At 48.7% G+C, this 13,722-nt stretch overlaps 1 long non-coding RNA gene across 1 annotated transcript in view; it reads right to left on the bottom strand.

Moving 5' to 3' along the window:
• The window catches only part of LOC146782784 (uncharacterized), a 130,101-nt gene extending 116,705 nt beyond the window's left edge, over positions 1–13,396 (bottom strand). The window contains exon 1 of the long non-coding RNA XR_014972409.1: positions 13,265–13,396. This is a non-coding gene — a long non-coding RNA (uncharacterized LOC146782784). The remainder of the gene's footprint in view (positions 1–13,264) is intronic.
• Positions 13,397–13,722: the final 326 nt, after the last annotated feature.

The raw sequence follows: 13,722 nt of genomic DNA on the forward strand, positions 1-13,722 counted from the left end.
AATAAGATAAAGACATATATATTTTCAACTTGTCTTCCATAATTTTTACGGTGTAGTGTCGTTTTTGGAACGGATGAACGCATGGTTATTGTGAGGGTGTGACGTACGCTTAACACGGTGCCTGACCCCCAACCGCTCGAGCCAAGCTACCACTGTGCTGGGAACCTGGTGACTGCTAACCCAGTTGCCCGGTTTCCAACAACCAGAGTGTCCCACGCTTGTGCCAATGAAACAAGAGTTCTATAGTCCTCCATAAGCATCTTATTAGTGGGTGCTCTGGCTGAAGATTTTGTGACTGCAGGGTTCTGGGAACTTTTATGTGTAATAATCCGATCTCCCCCTCCCAGTTGTAGATTTTTTCAGGAAGGGCCAGCACGGAAACCGGGTGTCCTAGGTCATTTCAATGGGGGTTGAAAGTCAAGGACACATGTTGAGCTAGGGTTCGAATTACTTGTACCCCTATCTATTGCACTTGTCATCTCCCCGCCAGAGGTTTTATTTAAGGCTGGATTTGAAGTTGCAACATCAGTCAGTATTGAAGCCCAGATGCGCTGTCAGTGCAACTGGTTAAAGTTTCTGCCACACTCATAATCTGTTTTTCTATCGCCCCCATGGCACCCATGATGTAATTCATAATGGAAGCTCGGCTTTTTTTAGGTGATTTAGTCACCATCCCTGGGTGTTTCCTTTTCCCCATTTTTTCACAGCCAAATTGCTTATTAAACTTCAAAAGTTACTTAAGTAAAAATCATTTTCAATGTATTTAAAAAGAGAGAGACATACAATGAGAACCAAACAAAACTAAACAGTTCATTAAGAAGAGTTTCCCCTTCCACTGAGTCAGCCCCAAGTTGGGGCCAGAACCTAAACAAGGGGTTACGGTTAGTTGCAGTTAAACAATGATCAGATCAGGAGGAACAAAGTTCGGCAAACCTCAATAAGCACACTGTATCCAATGGCCCATAGGGGCAGGTAACTTTACATAGCCAAGCCAAGCGGAGTGGCCCCGCCCTGTCTCTTCCTGTCGCTGACGGGCACAGACAGGCCCGCCCTTGGCCCAGGCTTCGTCTTGGCTTAAACAGCGCTGATTGTGATCCGCTGAGGTGCTGGCGGGGGTTTGGAACGCTGAGTTCCCAGCCAGCGGCTGCCCGTCGCAGCGGATCCCCCTCGGCACTGCTGACAAACTGCCCACCAGGTTTCGAGAGTGTCTCCACAGCAGGCAATATCGGCAATAGCAAAAACTTGCAGCACACAGGGTCCCACGACTTCTGTGGAGGCAACTAGCAGTGTCTCTGAACAGCATGTCTGCCAATAACAATTAGGAAAGTTCTTTTCCTAAAAATGCTTTTTTTATGAACAAACTAGCTGTGATTCTACAGAATCGAAATGTGGGTTTGCAATTCGGTATTTAGAACGGGAGGTGGTATGTACTAAAAAAGGAAACTTACACTTTTCATTTTATTTCTAGGAAAACAGGTTAGATTTACAAAAAAGATTGCTTTATTTAAAAGGAATCAGAGACATGGTGGTATGATTATTAATGAGGTAAGCCGCAGTTTGTGACCCATTAGGAATGATAGCCGTCAGAAGGATGGTAGCCTGCTGAAATCAGCAGGCCACCATGCCTGTGATTGCTTATAAATAAAGCAAACTTTTCTTTTTTTTTTAAATGCAGCCCAATTTCCTTGAAAGGAAATGGGATGCCATTAAAAAAAACAATTTTACCTTTCCTTTTTTAAGAGTTGGCACTTTTTTTACATTCTCAAAGGGGAAGGGGTCCATTCGCAATTGGGAAAGGGTCCCTATGGGACCTCTTCCTATTTTATGATGTTAAAAATTGAATGTTAATCTTTTAATTTCTTTTTTTTTAAAGCATCCTGTTTTCCTTTTTTTTAAATTGGCTATATTGCAAAAAAAATGCTTTAATTAAAAGCAGTCACAGACAAGGTGGTCTAGCAATTTGCAATCCACTAAGATACACCAATTAAAATAAAAAAAAGTTTCATGCATTTGGAAAAGCGTTTTCCAACTTGTGATTCTCAGAAAATCACAATTTTAAATTGCTATTCCTAATCTTAGCACATCCGGCCCATAATTCTTAAAGAGTGATTCCCTGTAAAAAGAAATAAACTCTTCATTGCACCCGCATATGCTCTTCTCTATTGAATTCTGGTAATATCTGTAATTCATATACTTAGTTCCTCAACTGGGGGTGGCGGCGTCTGACACTTCAGTACTAACCTCCTCCTGATAACAACATTGGAAAACACCTGAATGCACTGGCCCTCGTGGGTCATGGGGAATTTTTTCTGCTGGTATGTAGGAGGTTATCACAATCTCTAAAGTTCAAGAGTCGGGCTAAGTCTGCCAAGGTGTGGACCCCGGCTTGGGAGGAGGGGGCAACGTCCTTCTGCCAAGGTGTGGCACCCGGCCTGGGAGGAGGGGGCAACGTCCTTCTGCCAAGGTGTGGCCCCCGGCTTGGGAGGGGGGGGGGGGCAACGTCCTTCTGCCAAGGTGTGGCTCCCGGCCTGGGAGGAGGGGGCAACGTGCTTCCGGCACTTCCTATTGAAAATAGAATGTATAAACCTCCAGCATTCCAGGACTCATCCATTGTTTCATGAGCAGCTCAGAAGAGGCCATAACGACCAAATACAGATTATACGCAGCAGGTGCAAAAGCAAAGGAAAGATGCTATCAAACACCCATGCGAAAACTCAGGCCCACCTTTACTAGCATATTAGACCGTCACAAAGCCAATCTAAGCAACGCAAAATACAGGTATTTACTTCCAAGCGCAAAAGGTATTTTAAACAGGAAATGTGCCCTTTTTTCAAGTGCAAAAGCCCCATCTATAAGATAACTACACTGCACTTTGTGTTAAAACATAAGCACTAACAAGGAGAAACCTTTCTAGTTCCCCAAACAAGCCATGCCTTGCGTGTGTGCTGAAGTGCACAGTGCCCATCAAGTGCTTTGGGATCCTGAGTTTGTCTAGATGTAGGACTTTGTACTGGAAGGGTGTGCTCCCTAAGCTAGACAACTTGCACCGGCCTCTGCAAGCCTGTGTGTTGCGCACCCTTTTTTGATTGCCATCACAGGGTGCACCTCAGCAGGCTCACAATCTCACAACAGATATGGGGCTGCACTGTGTTTACCCTTTACGCCTTTGACGAACTTCGGGTAATTGTTTGTGCTATATAAAAGAAGTCATTCATTCATTCATTCATTACGCAGGCAACTCAGCGTTGCATGAAAAATGAGTACATTTGTCTCTTACTGTCTAGTATATGAGGATGTATCCGGCAAAAACTGAAAGTGCGTAGAGATGCATGTATTTATTAATGTACTAGCTTTCTAGAGCAGGCAATTACCCGATGGTGTCCTGGAGCTAGCAAACTAATACACTCTATACAGCAATGTGTCTACTCTATGGCTCCAGGCAAAGCCCATGTAAACAAATGGGTTTGTAGAGTCCTGTGAAATTATGAGATATGTGGCTGTAGGTGTAAGTCGGGCGGCAGTCTGTTCTATGCCTGACCTGTAACCACAGAAAAGCCCGTCCTCCCTGCCTTGCTCTCCGGTATTAAGGTGCCTTGATCAGACAGCGGGAGGTCAGGCGAAGCAGTCTGGGACGAATATATTTTTTAAGCATATCAGACACATACGAAGACAGTGCTGTAGTGTTGCGGTCTAGTTGACGCGCACTACGTTACGGCAGGAATGTGCGTAGCGGCCATATTGGACGCTACTGCGCATGCGCGTGTCAGCGCGGCGCGAGAGAAGCGATCGGAGCTTGTTGCCCGGCGCTCTCTCGGATGTGTGACGCCTAAAGTGAAATAAAGGCACCTTTACAATAGTCCTGCCTCCAGCACATCATTGGGGGGCACCAGCTTCATTACAGTGGCGACGAGGATGGGATGGAGCGGACCCTGTTGATCCCCAGTGAGGGAGGAGCCCCTAACCTGCAGGAAAAACCGGAGGGGACGACGTCCCACGTGGAGAGCAGACCTGGGAGGTAGAGGACGGACACCAGCACACCGGGAGAGCGCGGCAGTGGCAGACGGACACCAGAGGGAGGCACGTGAGAAGCAAGCGTGCCGACCAAGAGGCAGAGGAACGTAAGTGGGCGAACCGTAGTGAGGCGCAGCAGAGACCCTGGCGGAATCGGGTGGAGACGGCGCAGGCAGCTCCGACGAGAACCCGATGACCCGAAGAAGGGGGGAAAGGACAGAGGCGCCAGGCAGCCCGAGGAAACAAGCGGAAGCCAAAATGAGTGCGCAGGCGTCAGCATTAACGACGCCAGTCCCGTTCCTTCCAAGGCCTGGAGAACCCCAAATGAAATGGGAAGACTGGAGGGAGTACTTTAAAATTTACCTCGAAGCACTGGAAGACGAGAACTAGGAGGCGTTCTCCAGCGCCAGGAGGAAGAGGATACTCTTACATAATCTGGGACCAGAAGGCATACGGGTGTTCCAAAACCTAACACCGGTCACCAGACAGGCAGCGGACACCGACGTGTTCAAACACGCCATTGAAGATTTGGACAACCACTATCGTCCCGCAGTTTGCACGTCCATCGACCGCTACAATTTCCAGCAGAGGAAGCAAGAAGCGGGGAAAACGATAGACGACTACGTGGCGGCGCTGAGGAAACTTGCGATAACATGTAAATATGGGGCATTACAGGACGAATTCATTAAGGACCAAATAGTGATGCACACGACAAGCAAGACAGTACAAGATAAATTGTGGGCGAGTGGAGATGCGACGCTGAAAGACGTGATAGCCATAGTGAAAAGGGCAGAACTAACTAAGCGCTGCGCAGAAGCAGCAAAGAGAGACCAAGCCCCGAGACTCACGATAAATAAGGTGGACGACGCGGACCAGTATGGAAGAGGAAAAACGGCGCCAGGAGAGTACAAAGGACCATACAAGGGGAAAGGAAAACCGGGACAACCGTGGAAGCAAGAAAAGGAAGGAACGTCGAGGTGCTACAGGTGCGGAAGCCCGACCCACGCGGCGCACGACAAACGGTGCCCCGCCTTCAGAGCCAAGTGCGCATTCTGTGGCCTGGTCGGCCACTATGAGAAGGTGTGTCGAAGGAAAGGGAAACAACACGCAGTGAAATTCGTGGCGCAGGACATAGGAGAGGAAGAAGAAGGTCAGGAGGAAGACGATGAAGTCCTATGTGTGGAAGACCAAGTACTGGGCATCGACGGGAGAAGAGCGCGCAAGCCCCAGTGCGACATGCTCATTGGAGGAGTAGGAATCACCATAGTGGCGGATTCGGGGTCTCCCTACACGATCGTCCAAAGATCCGTGTGGAACGAGAGATTCAAACCCACACTTGGCTCACGTCTAGAGCCGCCTGACATACGACCGGTCACCTACACGGGGGAACCCATTCCAATGGTAGGATTCAGGAGACTGCTGTTCCAGTTCAAAGAACGCAGCGCCCACTGCAAACTATACGTCGCGGAGAAGGGACCATCAGTCCTCGGGTGGATGGACCAAGGAGAGTTGGGCGTACAGCTGAATCCAGGAGGAGACACCCAAGTGCTGGTGACTTTGGATGGAGAAGAGTCGACGGCAGCGGGATGGCGGTGCGAACACCCAAAAATATTTGGCGGCAAAATTGAGAAATTTACCCACAAGATCGTCCTCAAGGAGAACGTCAGCCCCGTTACGCACAAAGTAAGGAACATACCGATCGCTGTGAGAGAGGCAGTGCAACAGGAGCTACACAGACTGGAGGACGGAGGAATCATTGAACCGATCGACAGCGCAGAGTGGTTGGCGCCACTGGTAGTGGCCATGAAACCGTCAGGCAAGGTGCGCTTATGTGTGGATCTCCGAGAATTAAACAAGTGCATCGTGGTAGAAAAATTCCCGTTACCACGCATAGAGGAAATGCTGGCCCGCACAAAAGGCGTGAAATGGTTCTCCACCATCGACCTAAAATCGGCATACCACCAGGTAGTGCTGCATCCCACGAGCAAGAAACTGACGTCATTCATAATGCCGTTTGGATGCTATCAGTTCTGCCGCATGCCCTTTGGACTAGCATCCGCAGCGGCAGTGTTCCAAAAGCTAATGGCCTGCCTATTCAAGGGTATTGACGGGGTGCAATACTTCCAAGATGATATCCTAGTAATGGGGAAGGAGCTAGAAGACCACAATGAGAAGCTGGAAGCGGTGTTAAAGGTCTTGGAGGAAAATGGACTAACGGCAGAGTGGGAGAAATGTCATTTCGGAATGACATCAGTCACATACCTGGGGCATGAGATAGGAGAACACGGGATAACACAGAAGAAAGGGAACGTGAAGGCTATCTATGACGCGCCCCCGCCTACATCCAAAGAAGAAGTAAGGTCCTTTCTAGGGATGGCGGAATACTACAGCAAGTTTGTCCATCACTTCGCCACGAAAACACACAACATGAGACAACTCACGAAGGACAAGACGGCGTTTGCATGGACGGAAGAGGCGCAAGAAGAGTTTGACACGGTGAAACGTGAAATCAGCCAGGCGATCCCGCTGCATGGGTACGATCCCCTGGGTAGATCGATATTGATGACAGACGCAAGCGAAAAAGGGTTAGGAGCGGTGCTCATGCAAGAAAGACAAGAAGGCGGGACGGAGACGATCAGCTTCGCGTCCAGGACACTGACGACATCTGAACAAAAGTTCAGTGTGATCGAAAAAGAGATGTTGGCCGTGGTATGGGCCATGGGAAAGTACCGCCAGTTCCTGTGGGGCACGCGATTTCAAGTGAAAACGGACCAAAAACCTCTAGTGAAGGTTTTGACGTCAAGTGGCCATGCCAGCGCAACACCCCGGATAGCAAAAATGACGCTAAAACTCTTGGAGTATCGGTACGATGTGGAGTACATACCGGGCTCGAGAAACAAGATAGCGGATTACCTCAGCAGGGCGTCAGCAATGGAAAACGCCACCAGCGGCACCGAGGAAGAAGACGAGATGGTAGCCCTGAAAGACGATCCGGAAAAGGCCATCAGTAGACAGGAGTGGAAGGATGCGTATGCAGCTGATGGAGACCTGGAAGACATCAAGAAGTACATCGTACGAGGGTGGCCGGAGAGGAGACAACAGAGGCCCAAGGTCCGACAGTTCTACGAGGTTAGAGAGGAGCTGTCGGTGGGGAACGACGGGGTGTTCGTATACAGAGGAAATAGAGTGGTTCCACCGGAGAACATAATACCGGATCTGCTGTCTATAATACATGAAGGACACCTGGGAATCGTGAAGACGAAAGCCAGAACCAAACAAACGTATTGGTGGCCGGGGATGGATATGCAGGTGGAGAGGCACGTAAGAGACTGCGTGCAGTGCCAAGGAGCTGACAAGATACTAAAACCGATGAGGCCTGCTCTAGGAAAGTTCATGAATCCCAGTAACCCATGGGAAGAAGTGGCAGTGAACATCTTGGGACCTGTACTTGACGATCAGGGGATACCCAAATACCTATGCGTGTTGGTGGACAAGTACTCAAAGTGGCCAGAGGTACACATCCAAGAGGTAATGGACACTGACACAATACTGCGTTTTCTCAAGGCGGTATTCCTCAGGGAGGGCATCCCCAGAACCATAATCAGTGACAATGGTTCCCAATTTACCTCGGACAAATGGTCCAGATTCGCGGAAAGGAACGGCATTCTACTCAGACACACGTCGATATATCACCCGGCCAGTAATGGACAAGTAGAAAGGTTCAATAGGGTGCTCATGGCCTCCATACAGGCTGCAATCACTAGGGGCAAAGACTGGGAAAAAGAAGTACAAAGTACAATCTGGGCATATCGCATCACCCCCACCTGTACGGGGTACAGCCCCTTCCAAATCCTACGAGGAAGGCAACCCTTCACCAGAGACAACGTTGCTTGACAAGAGAAGACAATCACGAGCAAGTGGTCTCCAGCGGTGGTACAACACAACCTGGAGAAGGCACAATGCATTTACACTGAATACTACAACCGCAAAAGAAAGGTGAAGGAGACAGCGTTGGAAAAAGGGGAGTGGGTCAGAGTGAAGCTGGCTGTTCTAAAGCGAAAGGGAGAAAGCAAGTATTCCCCACCCCTAAGAGTGGAAGAAGTGTATGACCGAGCAGCGTTGCTCAGCGATGGAAACATGTGGTCCCACGACCGTATGGCCAAATGCAACAAAATCTTACAATGGCCCCGGGAGGACACGGAAGGGGCAACACCACCAGAAGGGGCGACAAGGGAAGCAGGAGCTCCAAAGGGAGAGTGTGGAGAGAACATTGATGAAGAGCAAAACGGTGAGAGAGACTTACATGAAGGACTGGCCACGGAGGAAAGGACCCGGGAAGGGGGTGAGAACGGAGAGAGAGAAGGCCAGGGCACTCTGGAAGGAAGAAGGGGAAGCCCTGTCGCAGAAGGAGGTCAAGAAGGACATACTACCCCGGTAAGACACACCCGGGTTGGGTGAGCGGTGGTGAGACCATCCAAGTTTAGAGACTATGAAATGGACTAACCATCCAGTCAGGTACATTGTGTTGTGTGGTATAAAAGGGGGAGATATGTAGTGTTGCGGTCTAGTTGACGCGCACTACGTTACGGCAGGAATGCGCGTAGTGGCCATATTGGACGCTACTGCGCATGCGCGAGTCAGCGCAGCGCGAGAGAAGCGATCGGAGCTTGTTGCCCAGCGCTCTCTCGGATGTGTGACGCCTAAAGTGAAATAAAGGCACCTTTACAATAGTCCTGCCTCCAGCACATCATTGGGGGGCACCAGCTTCATTACAAGTGCTACTGGGCAAAAGGCCTTAGGAACCGTAGAGAGGACAAATCATATTTCTCTGCCAACCGCAAGGGCTCCTGGAATTGACTGTAAGGTTGGGAAACATCAAAATGCACGTTTGGAACCCCGGGGAGCTCTAGCTGCTCCCCCCACAGCGCGAATAGGAAGCTTCCACAGGGGGCGGAGAGGGGGGGGGGTGGCCTACATTGTCCAGGCAGATTAATAGTAAATACAGACTGGCCATTAACAACTGTTACCACATTACTACGGAGGAGATGTAACTTAACAGCCAGACCTGTCCCTGGATCTTGGGAACCAGGTTCTGAGTCCTGGCATCGGCTCAATATCCTATGATTCAAAAAGAACCCAAAAAAATAATCGGACCCAGGGTCAGCTCAAGGGTGATGCGCCGGGTGCAGCCACACCTAGCACTGACTTGGCGGGGATGGGGGGGAGAGGGGGGGGGGGGGGCAGGGTATAGCAATAACTATGTGTTTACAAGCACCTGCTGCAGAGTCTCCTGTGTGTCCAGCAGATTTCAGGCAACAATAAAAATGTCAAGATACCGCTGGTGTATTCCTGCTGGAGAGGGATTGGCGGTTTGTCTGGTGGCAGTTTTGACTTATCATAAAGTAGAGGAGGAAGAATGTGTGCTATGCAAATGACAGAACTGTATTTTATGTGGATAGCTCAGTGGGTTACTGTTCTTGTCACAGATATGCTTTTGTTACTTGCAGTTCGTAAACTACAACGCTATAATAGAACAGTGACTTATGAACTGCCATCACAGTGCCGCATACAAACTGCATAAAATACCTTAGGAGATGTGTGTTATTCCCCAGCCTTTCAATATATAGTTGCTAAAAAGGGTTCCTTTGGGTAGAAATCCATTCTTATTAGTAAAGCCAACCACACCCAGCGCTTTAAAACAAATGAAATGTAAGTGAGAGAGGGGCTATGGTGAGATGAGGAGTGCTGTTGGAGGGTGGTAGTGAGGGAATCCGTGAAGCAGGAGGTCATGGGGGGGGCGGGAAGGGGGAATCTCCAAAACTGATTGTCACACTGGGCGTCACCAGAGCTAAAGCCGGCCCTTATCTGACCTTATGTAACGGGGTGCCCACGTAAAGCACTCTAATGTCTTTCGGCCAAGTTAGCTGCTATATGAAACTGCAAAGCTAGCGCTTGCAAACAAGTAGTAAGTAGGGATACCTTTCCTCATCATGCGTGTCCCCAAAAGTGACAGGTCTGTGTGTCGCCAAAAGTGACAGCTGGTGCACAGAAAGTTTGGGGACATGATGAATGTGTGGCAGCCCTACCAGGAGATGAGCTGTGGGGTGTGGCACAGGGTTTGTGTCAGAGTGTGAGCAGGGGTTGAATGTATTGTTAGGTTAGCAGGGCATTTAGGTTATTTATAGAAAAATATGTGCGCAAAAAAGTGCCTTTATGTAAGAGGGAGATGTCGGGGCATGTTTTAAAACTGTGACGGCAGGGCTGTGACAGATGGTGTTTAGTCATGCTGAGCTGTGAATGTGCAGGCCGTCCTCAAATTCCCCCTCCCCCAGGGTGTCAGTGTGAGGTTCATGAAACGCTTGTCCTTAAAAGTGCCAGGGTGTTTCTGTCCTTAAAAGTGACAGCTTGTGCGCAAAAAGTTTCTGGACATGATGTATGTGTGGCAGCCCTAAACGGAGCTGAGCTGTGTGGGGGTGTGTCAGAGCGTTGGACAGTGTTGAAGGCTGTGTTAGGTTAGCAGGGCATTTAGGTTATGTAAAGAGAAATGTGTATGCAAAAAGTGCCCTCAAGTAAGAGGGAGATGCCTGAGGCATGTTTAAAATGTGTGCAGAGCAAGACTGTGAGGAGGAAAAAAACTAATCAGCCAGTCCCAAGCTTCCCAGGAGGATGAGTAACCAGCACAGCTGATTACGCAGCTCTTCCCACGACAGGCCGTAGGTTTAACAAAAAGCTGTCAGAATGCTAATGGGTGTTTTTAACAAACAAAGCCCTGATTAGAAAATGTACCCTGGTCATCCGTCATGTCCCCAAACTTCAGCCGGAGCCATCCTTCCCAGGAGAATGATTCTTGAGCACAGGTGATCACCCAGCATCAGGCACGTAGGTTTAATTAACAGAGGTTAAATGTTAAAGTGGCATCTAGCATAAGCTGTACACCAGGCTGAAAATGTTCCCACCAAGGGACCCCACTACCTGGTTCTAAACCCCACCTCCATAAAAGGTGGTGACCTACTTATTATCAGGACAAGCATAACAAGCATTGGCATAGCCAATAGGTGTCGCCTTTGGGACCTTATAAGTGTTTAGCCATGCAACAGTTGACGCTGTTGTACCAATGATATTGTGCTGCACAACTAAATACTTATAAGGTCCCAAAGGCGAGACCTATTGGCTATGCCAATGCTTGTTCCACATGCAGCCAGGACCGATGCTGGGAGCTAAATGCCTTTTTTTTCTTAACCGTTTGAGTCCGCAAAGAGGGTGACATCAGGAATGATCGAAAACTGATCCCAAAGATTACGTTTTCTTGGAAAAGGTTTGCAGGCTGAGTTAGTCAACAGAAGTCTATGGGCAATATTGCTTCATTGTAACATGAAGATGAGTTCCGAAAAGGCAATGCGCTCAAAATGAAAGTAATGCCCATCAGATGATGGTGTCACCTCCAAATGATGGGCAGTAGAATGGCAATGACATATGCCTGTTACGTTGCTTGCACTTCGGTGCAAATCACAAGTCTTTAATCGGTGGCTTACGCGCGGCCACTTCCATTCCAGACTGAAAGCCAGACTTCCTCACCTGCTGAGCCAGAAGCTGGCGGCACAGCTTCTGCCGCTCGCGGATCTCCTGCAGGTGCTGGTTCATGATTTCAGTGTCTTCTTGCTTGCCGCTAAGTTCCAAACAGGAGGCGGCGCGCATGTCTCGCGTGGCGGTATTACGTCACAGAGTCCCGGTGCACACACTACGGACAGCCTGCCAGAGACATTCATGGAGGTGACAGAACTAGAGAAGGGCTTAAGTAGTAGATATGGTGGAATCTGGCGGCCATCTTTAATGAGCATCACTATATAGTTTGCATCGCAAGCTGCCGTTGATGTGGGGAAAAGGAGATCAAAAATTAGCGTTTTGCAGGTCTCTGCTCGTTGTATTTAAAAGAAACAATATGTCCTAGGGTTCCATAGGAAGATGTTGAACAGAAAAAATGTAGCACAGTTACATAATAGTTATACGTCCTGCATATGTGATGTAGTATAAAACCAAATTTTAATTATTTATGTTTTCCCAGTACTTTCACATCCATTGGTGTAGTTCGTAGACGTACTGCTAGCTGTCTGTGTACACGAAAGTGGTGACTTAGTTGCCTTATTTAGAGAAGTTCTTCCGTGTTAAGCTCGTCTACAATTACAATATACAGAGACTTCCCAGTCTCACTCATTGTGAGTGTTGATAACTTGTATGTTATGTTAAATTATGTTATGTGTACTTTTAAAGCACACAACTTGCCTGGGTGGGTATCCTGGCGCTAATAAACAAGCAATGCCTGCGGGAAGACTCACACCAGCTTCTGGGGTCGAGCGGTGGCTGCGTGCGCTGTGGCGGAGTCCTCAGCAATGCCGCCGGGCCCTTCAGCCTGTCTGGGAAAACAAAATCACGCCGCCATGCACACGTAGGGACAAAAAAATGCACGCGCGTGTGCACAAAGATGGTGTCGGGCAGTCCACATGCGCGTGCATTTTTTTGTCCCTACGCGTACATGTTCAGCTTTGCCGATGGCGAGAGCAGCTATCTTTGTCCATTTGGACGCACGTGCATTCAGCTTTGGCTGAATCAATTACAAAAGGTGCTCTCCATCACGAGGCCAGCGCATGCGCTGCATTCGCCAGGTGAGACCTAAAAAGCATACTATGGGTGGTCAGCAGAAATAGCCATTCAGAAAAAAATCACTTTTGGAACGCCGTGTTTGGATTGTTTGCTGCGCAGACCTGCATCAGAAACTTAAGGTCACAATGGATCAGAGCAACTTGTCACAGATTGACGCCGCCTGGTACACGTTAATGGATGTAAGTAAAATAGGGGGCGTGGCACAATGTTGTATGTTTAAGGATGTAAGGTTTTATTGAAAAGTATTGGGGCAGCGCATTTAATGTGAACAAGGTTGCATATTAAAAGGGGTTTAGCGCTATGTAGGCCGGTGTTTATAGTGTTTTAAATAATGTTTAAAGAGTTGTGGCCTGCTGATTAATATGAATTGAATACTGTGGATAGTTCTGAGGGGTGGCTCCAGGACTTTAAATACCGTGTAGAGCACTGTAGGCATTCATTTAAAAATTGAATGCCACTAATGGCTTTGAGTATGCACAGGGCTATATGCTTAACACTTTTACAAGGTCTAGAAACATTTTATGTGGTTCACTCTTTCTTTTAGGGTCCCAAAGCCATAGAAATAAAATAAAATAAATTATTGATTTGTACTTACCCTCAATGGCCGATCCTAGGTCTCTGATGAGTTCAAGGGTTGCTTTGAGTGGTCTACGCGGCTCCAGGATCTGGCAGGATCAACTAAGGCCGTTGCTGGGTCCCGATGATTTTAAAGCAGTACCCGAGTCCATGGCATTTAGGTCGGGGTTCTGTGTGTTTTGTTCTTGGTTTGCTTTCACCCCTAGAGCCCTCTCCCAACATGCTTGGGCTCTGAGGTCTGTGTCCCAAAATGCGGCATGGGCCTAGTGTGGGCCCGAGATCCCAAAGTTTATCCTGTAGCCCCCCAGAGGCCCCTAAGATCCAGATGGGGCTCTGGGGCTATGTGTTGTATGGGGCTGGCGGTCTCAAAAAGGAATTTAATTAAGGCCGCCGGAGCCCCCGTGCAGCGCTCTGGGCCGTGTTCGGGACATCTGCCCAAACATTCTGAAGTTGACCCCCAGAGCCCTCTGAGGTCTG

Source organism: Triturus cristatus, chromosome 12 (genome assembly GCF_964204655.1).
Source record: "Triturus cristatus chromosome 12, aTriCri1.1, whole genome shotgun sequence".
In the NCBI taxonomy this organism is placed as follows: domain Eukaryota; kingdom Metazoa; phylum Chordata; class Amphibia; order Caudata; family Salamandridae; genus Triturus; species Triturus cristatus.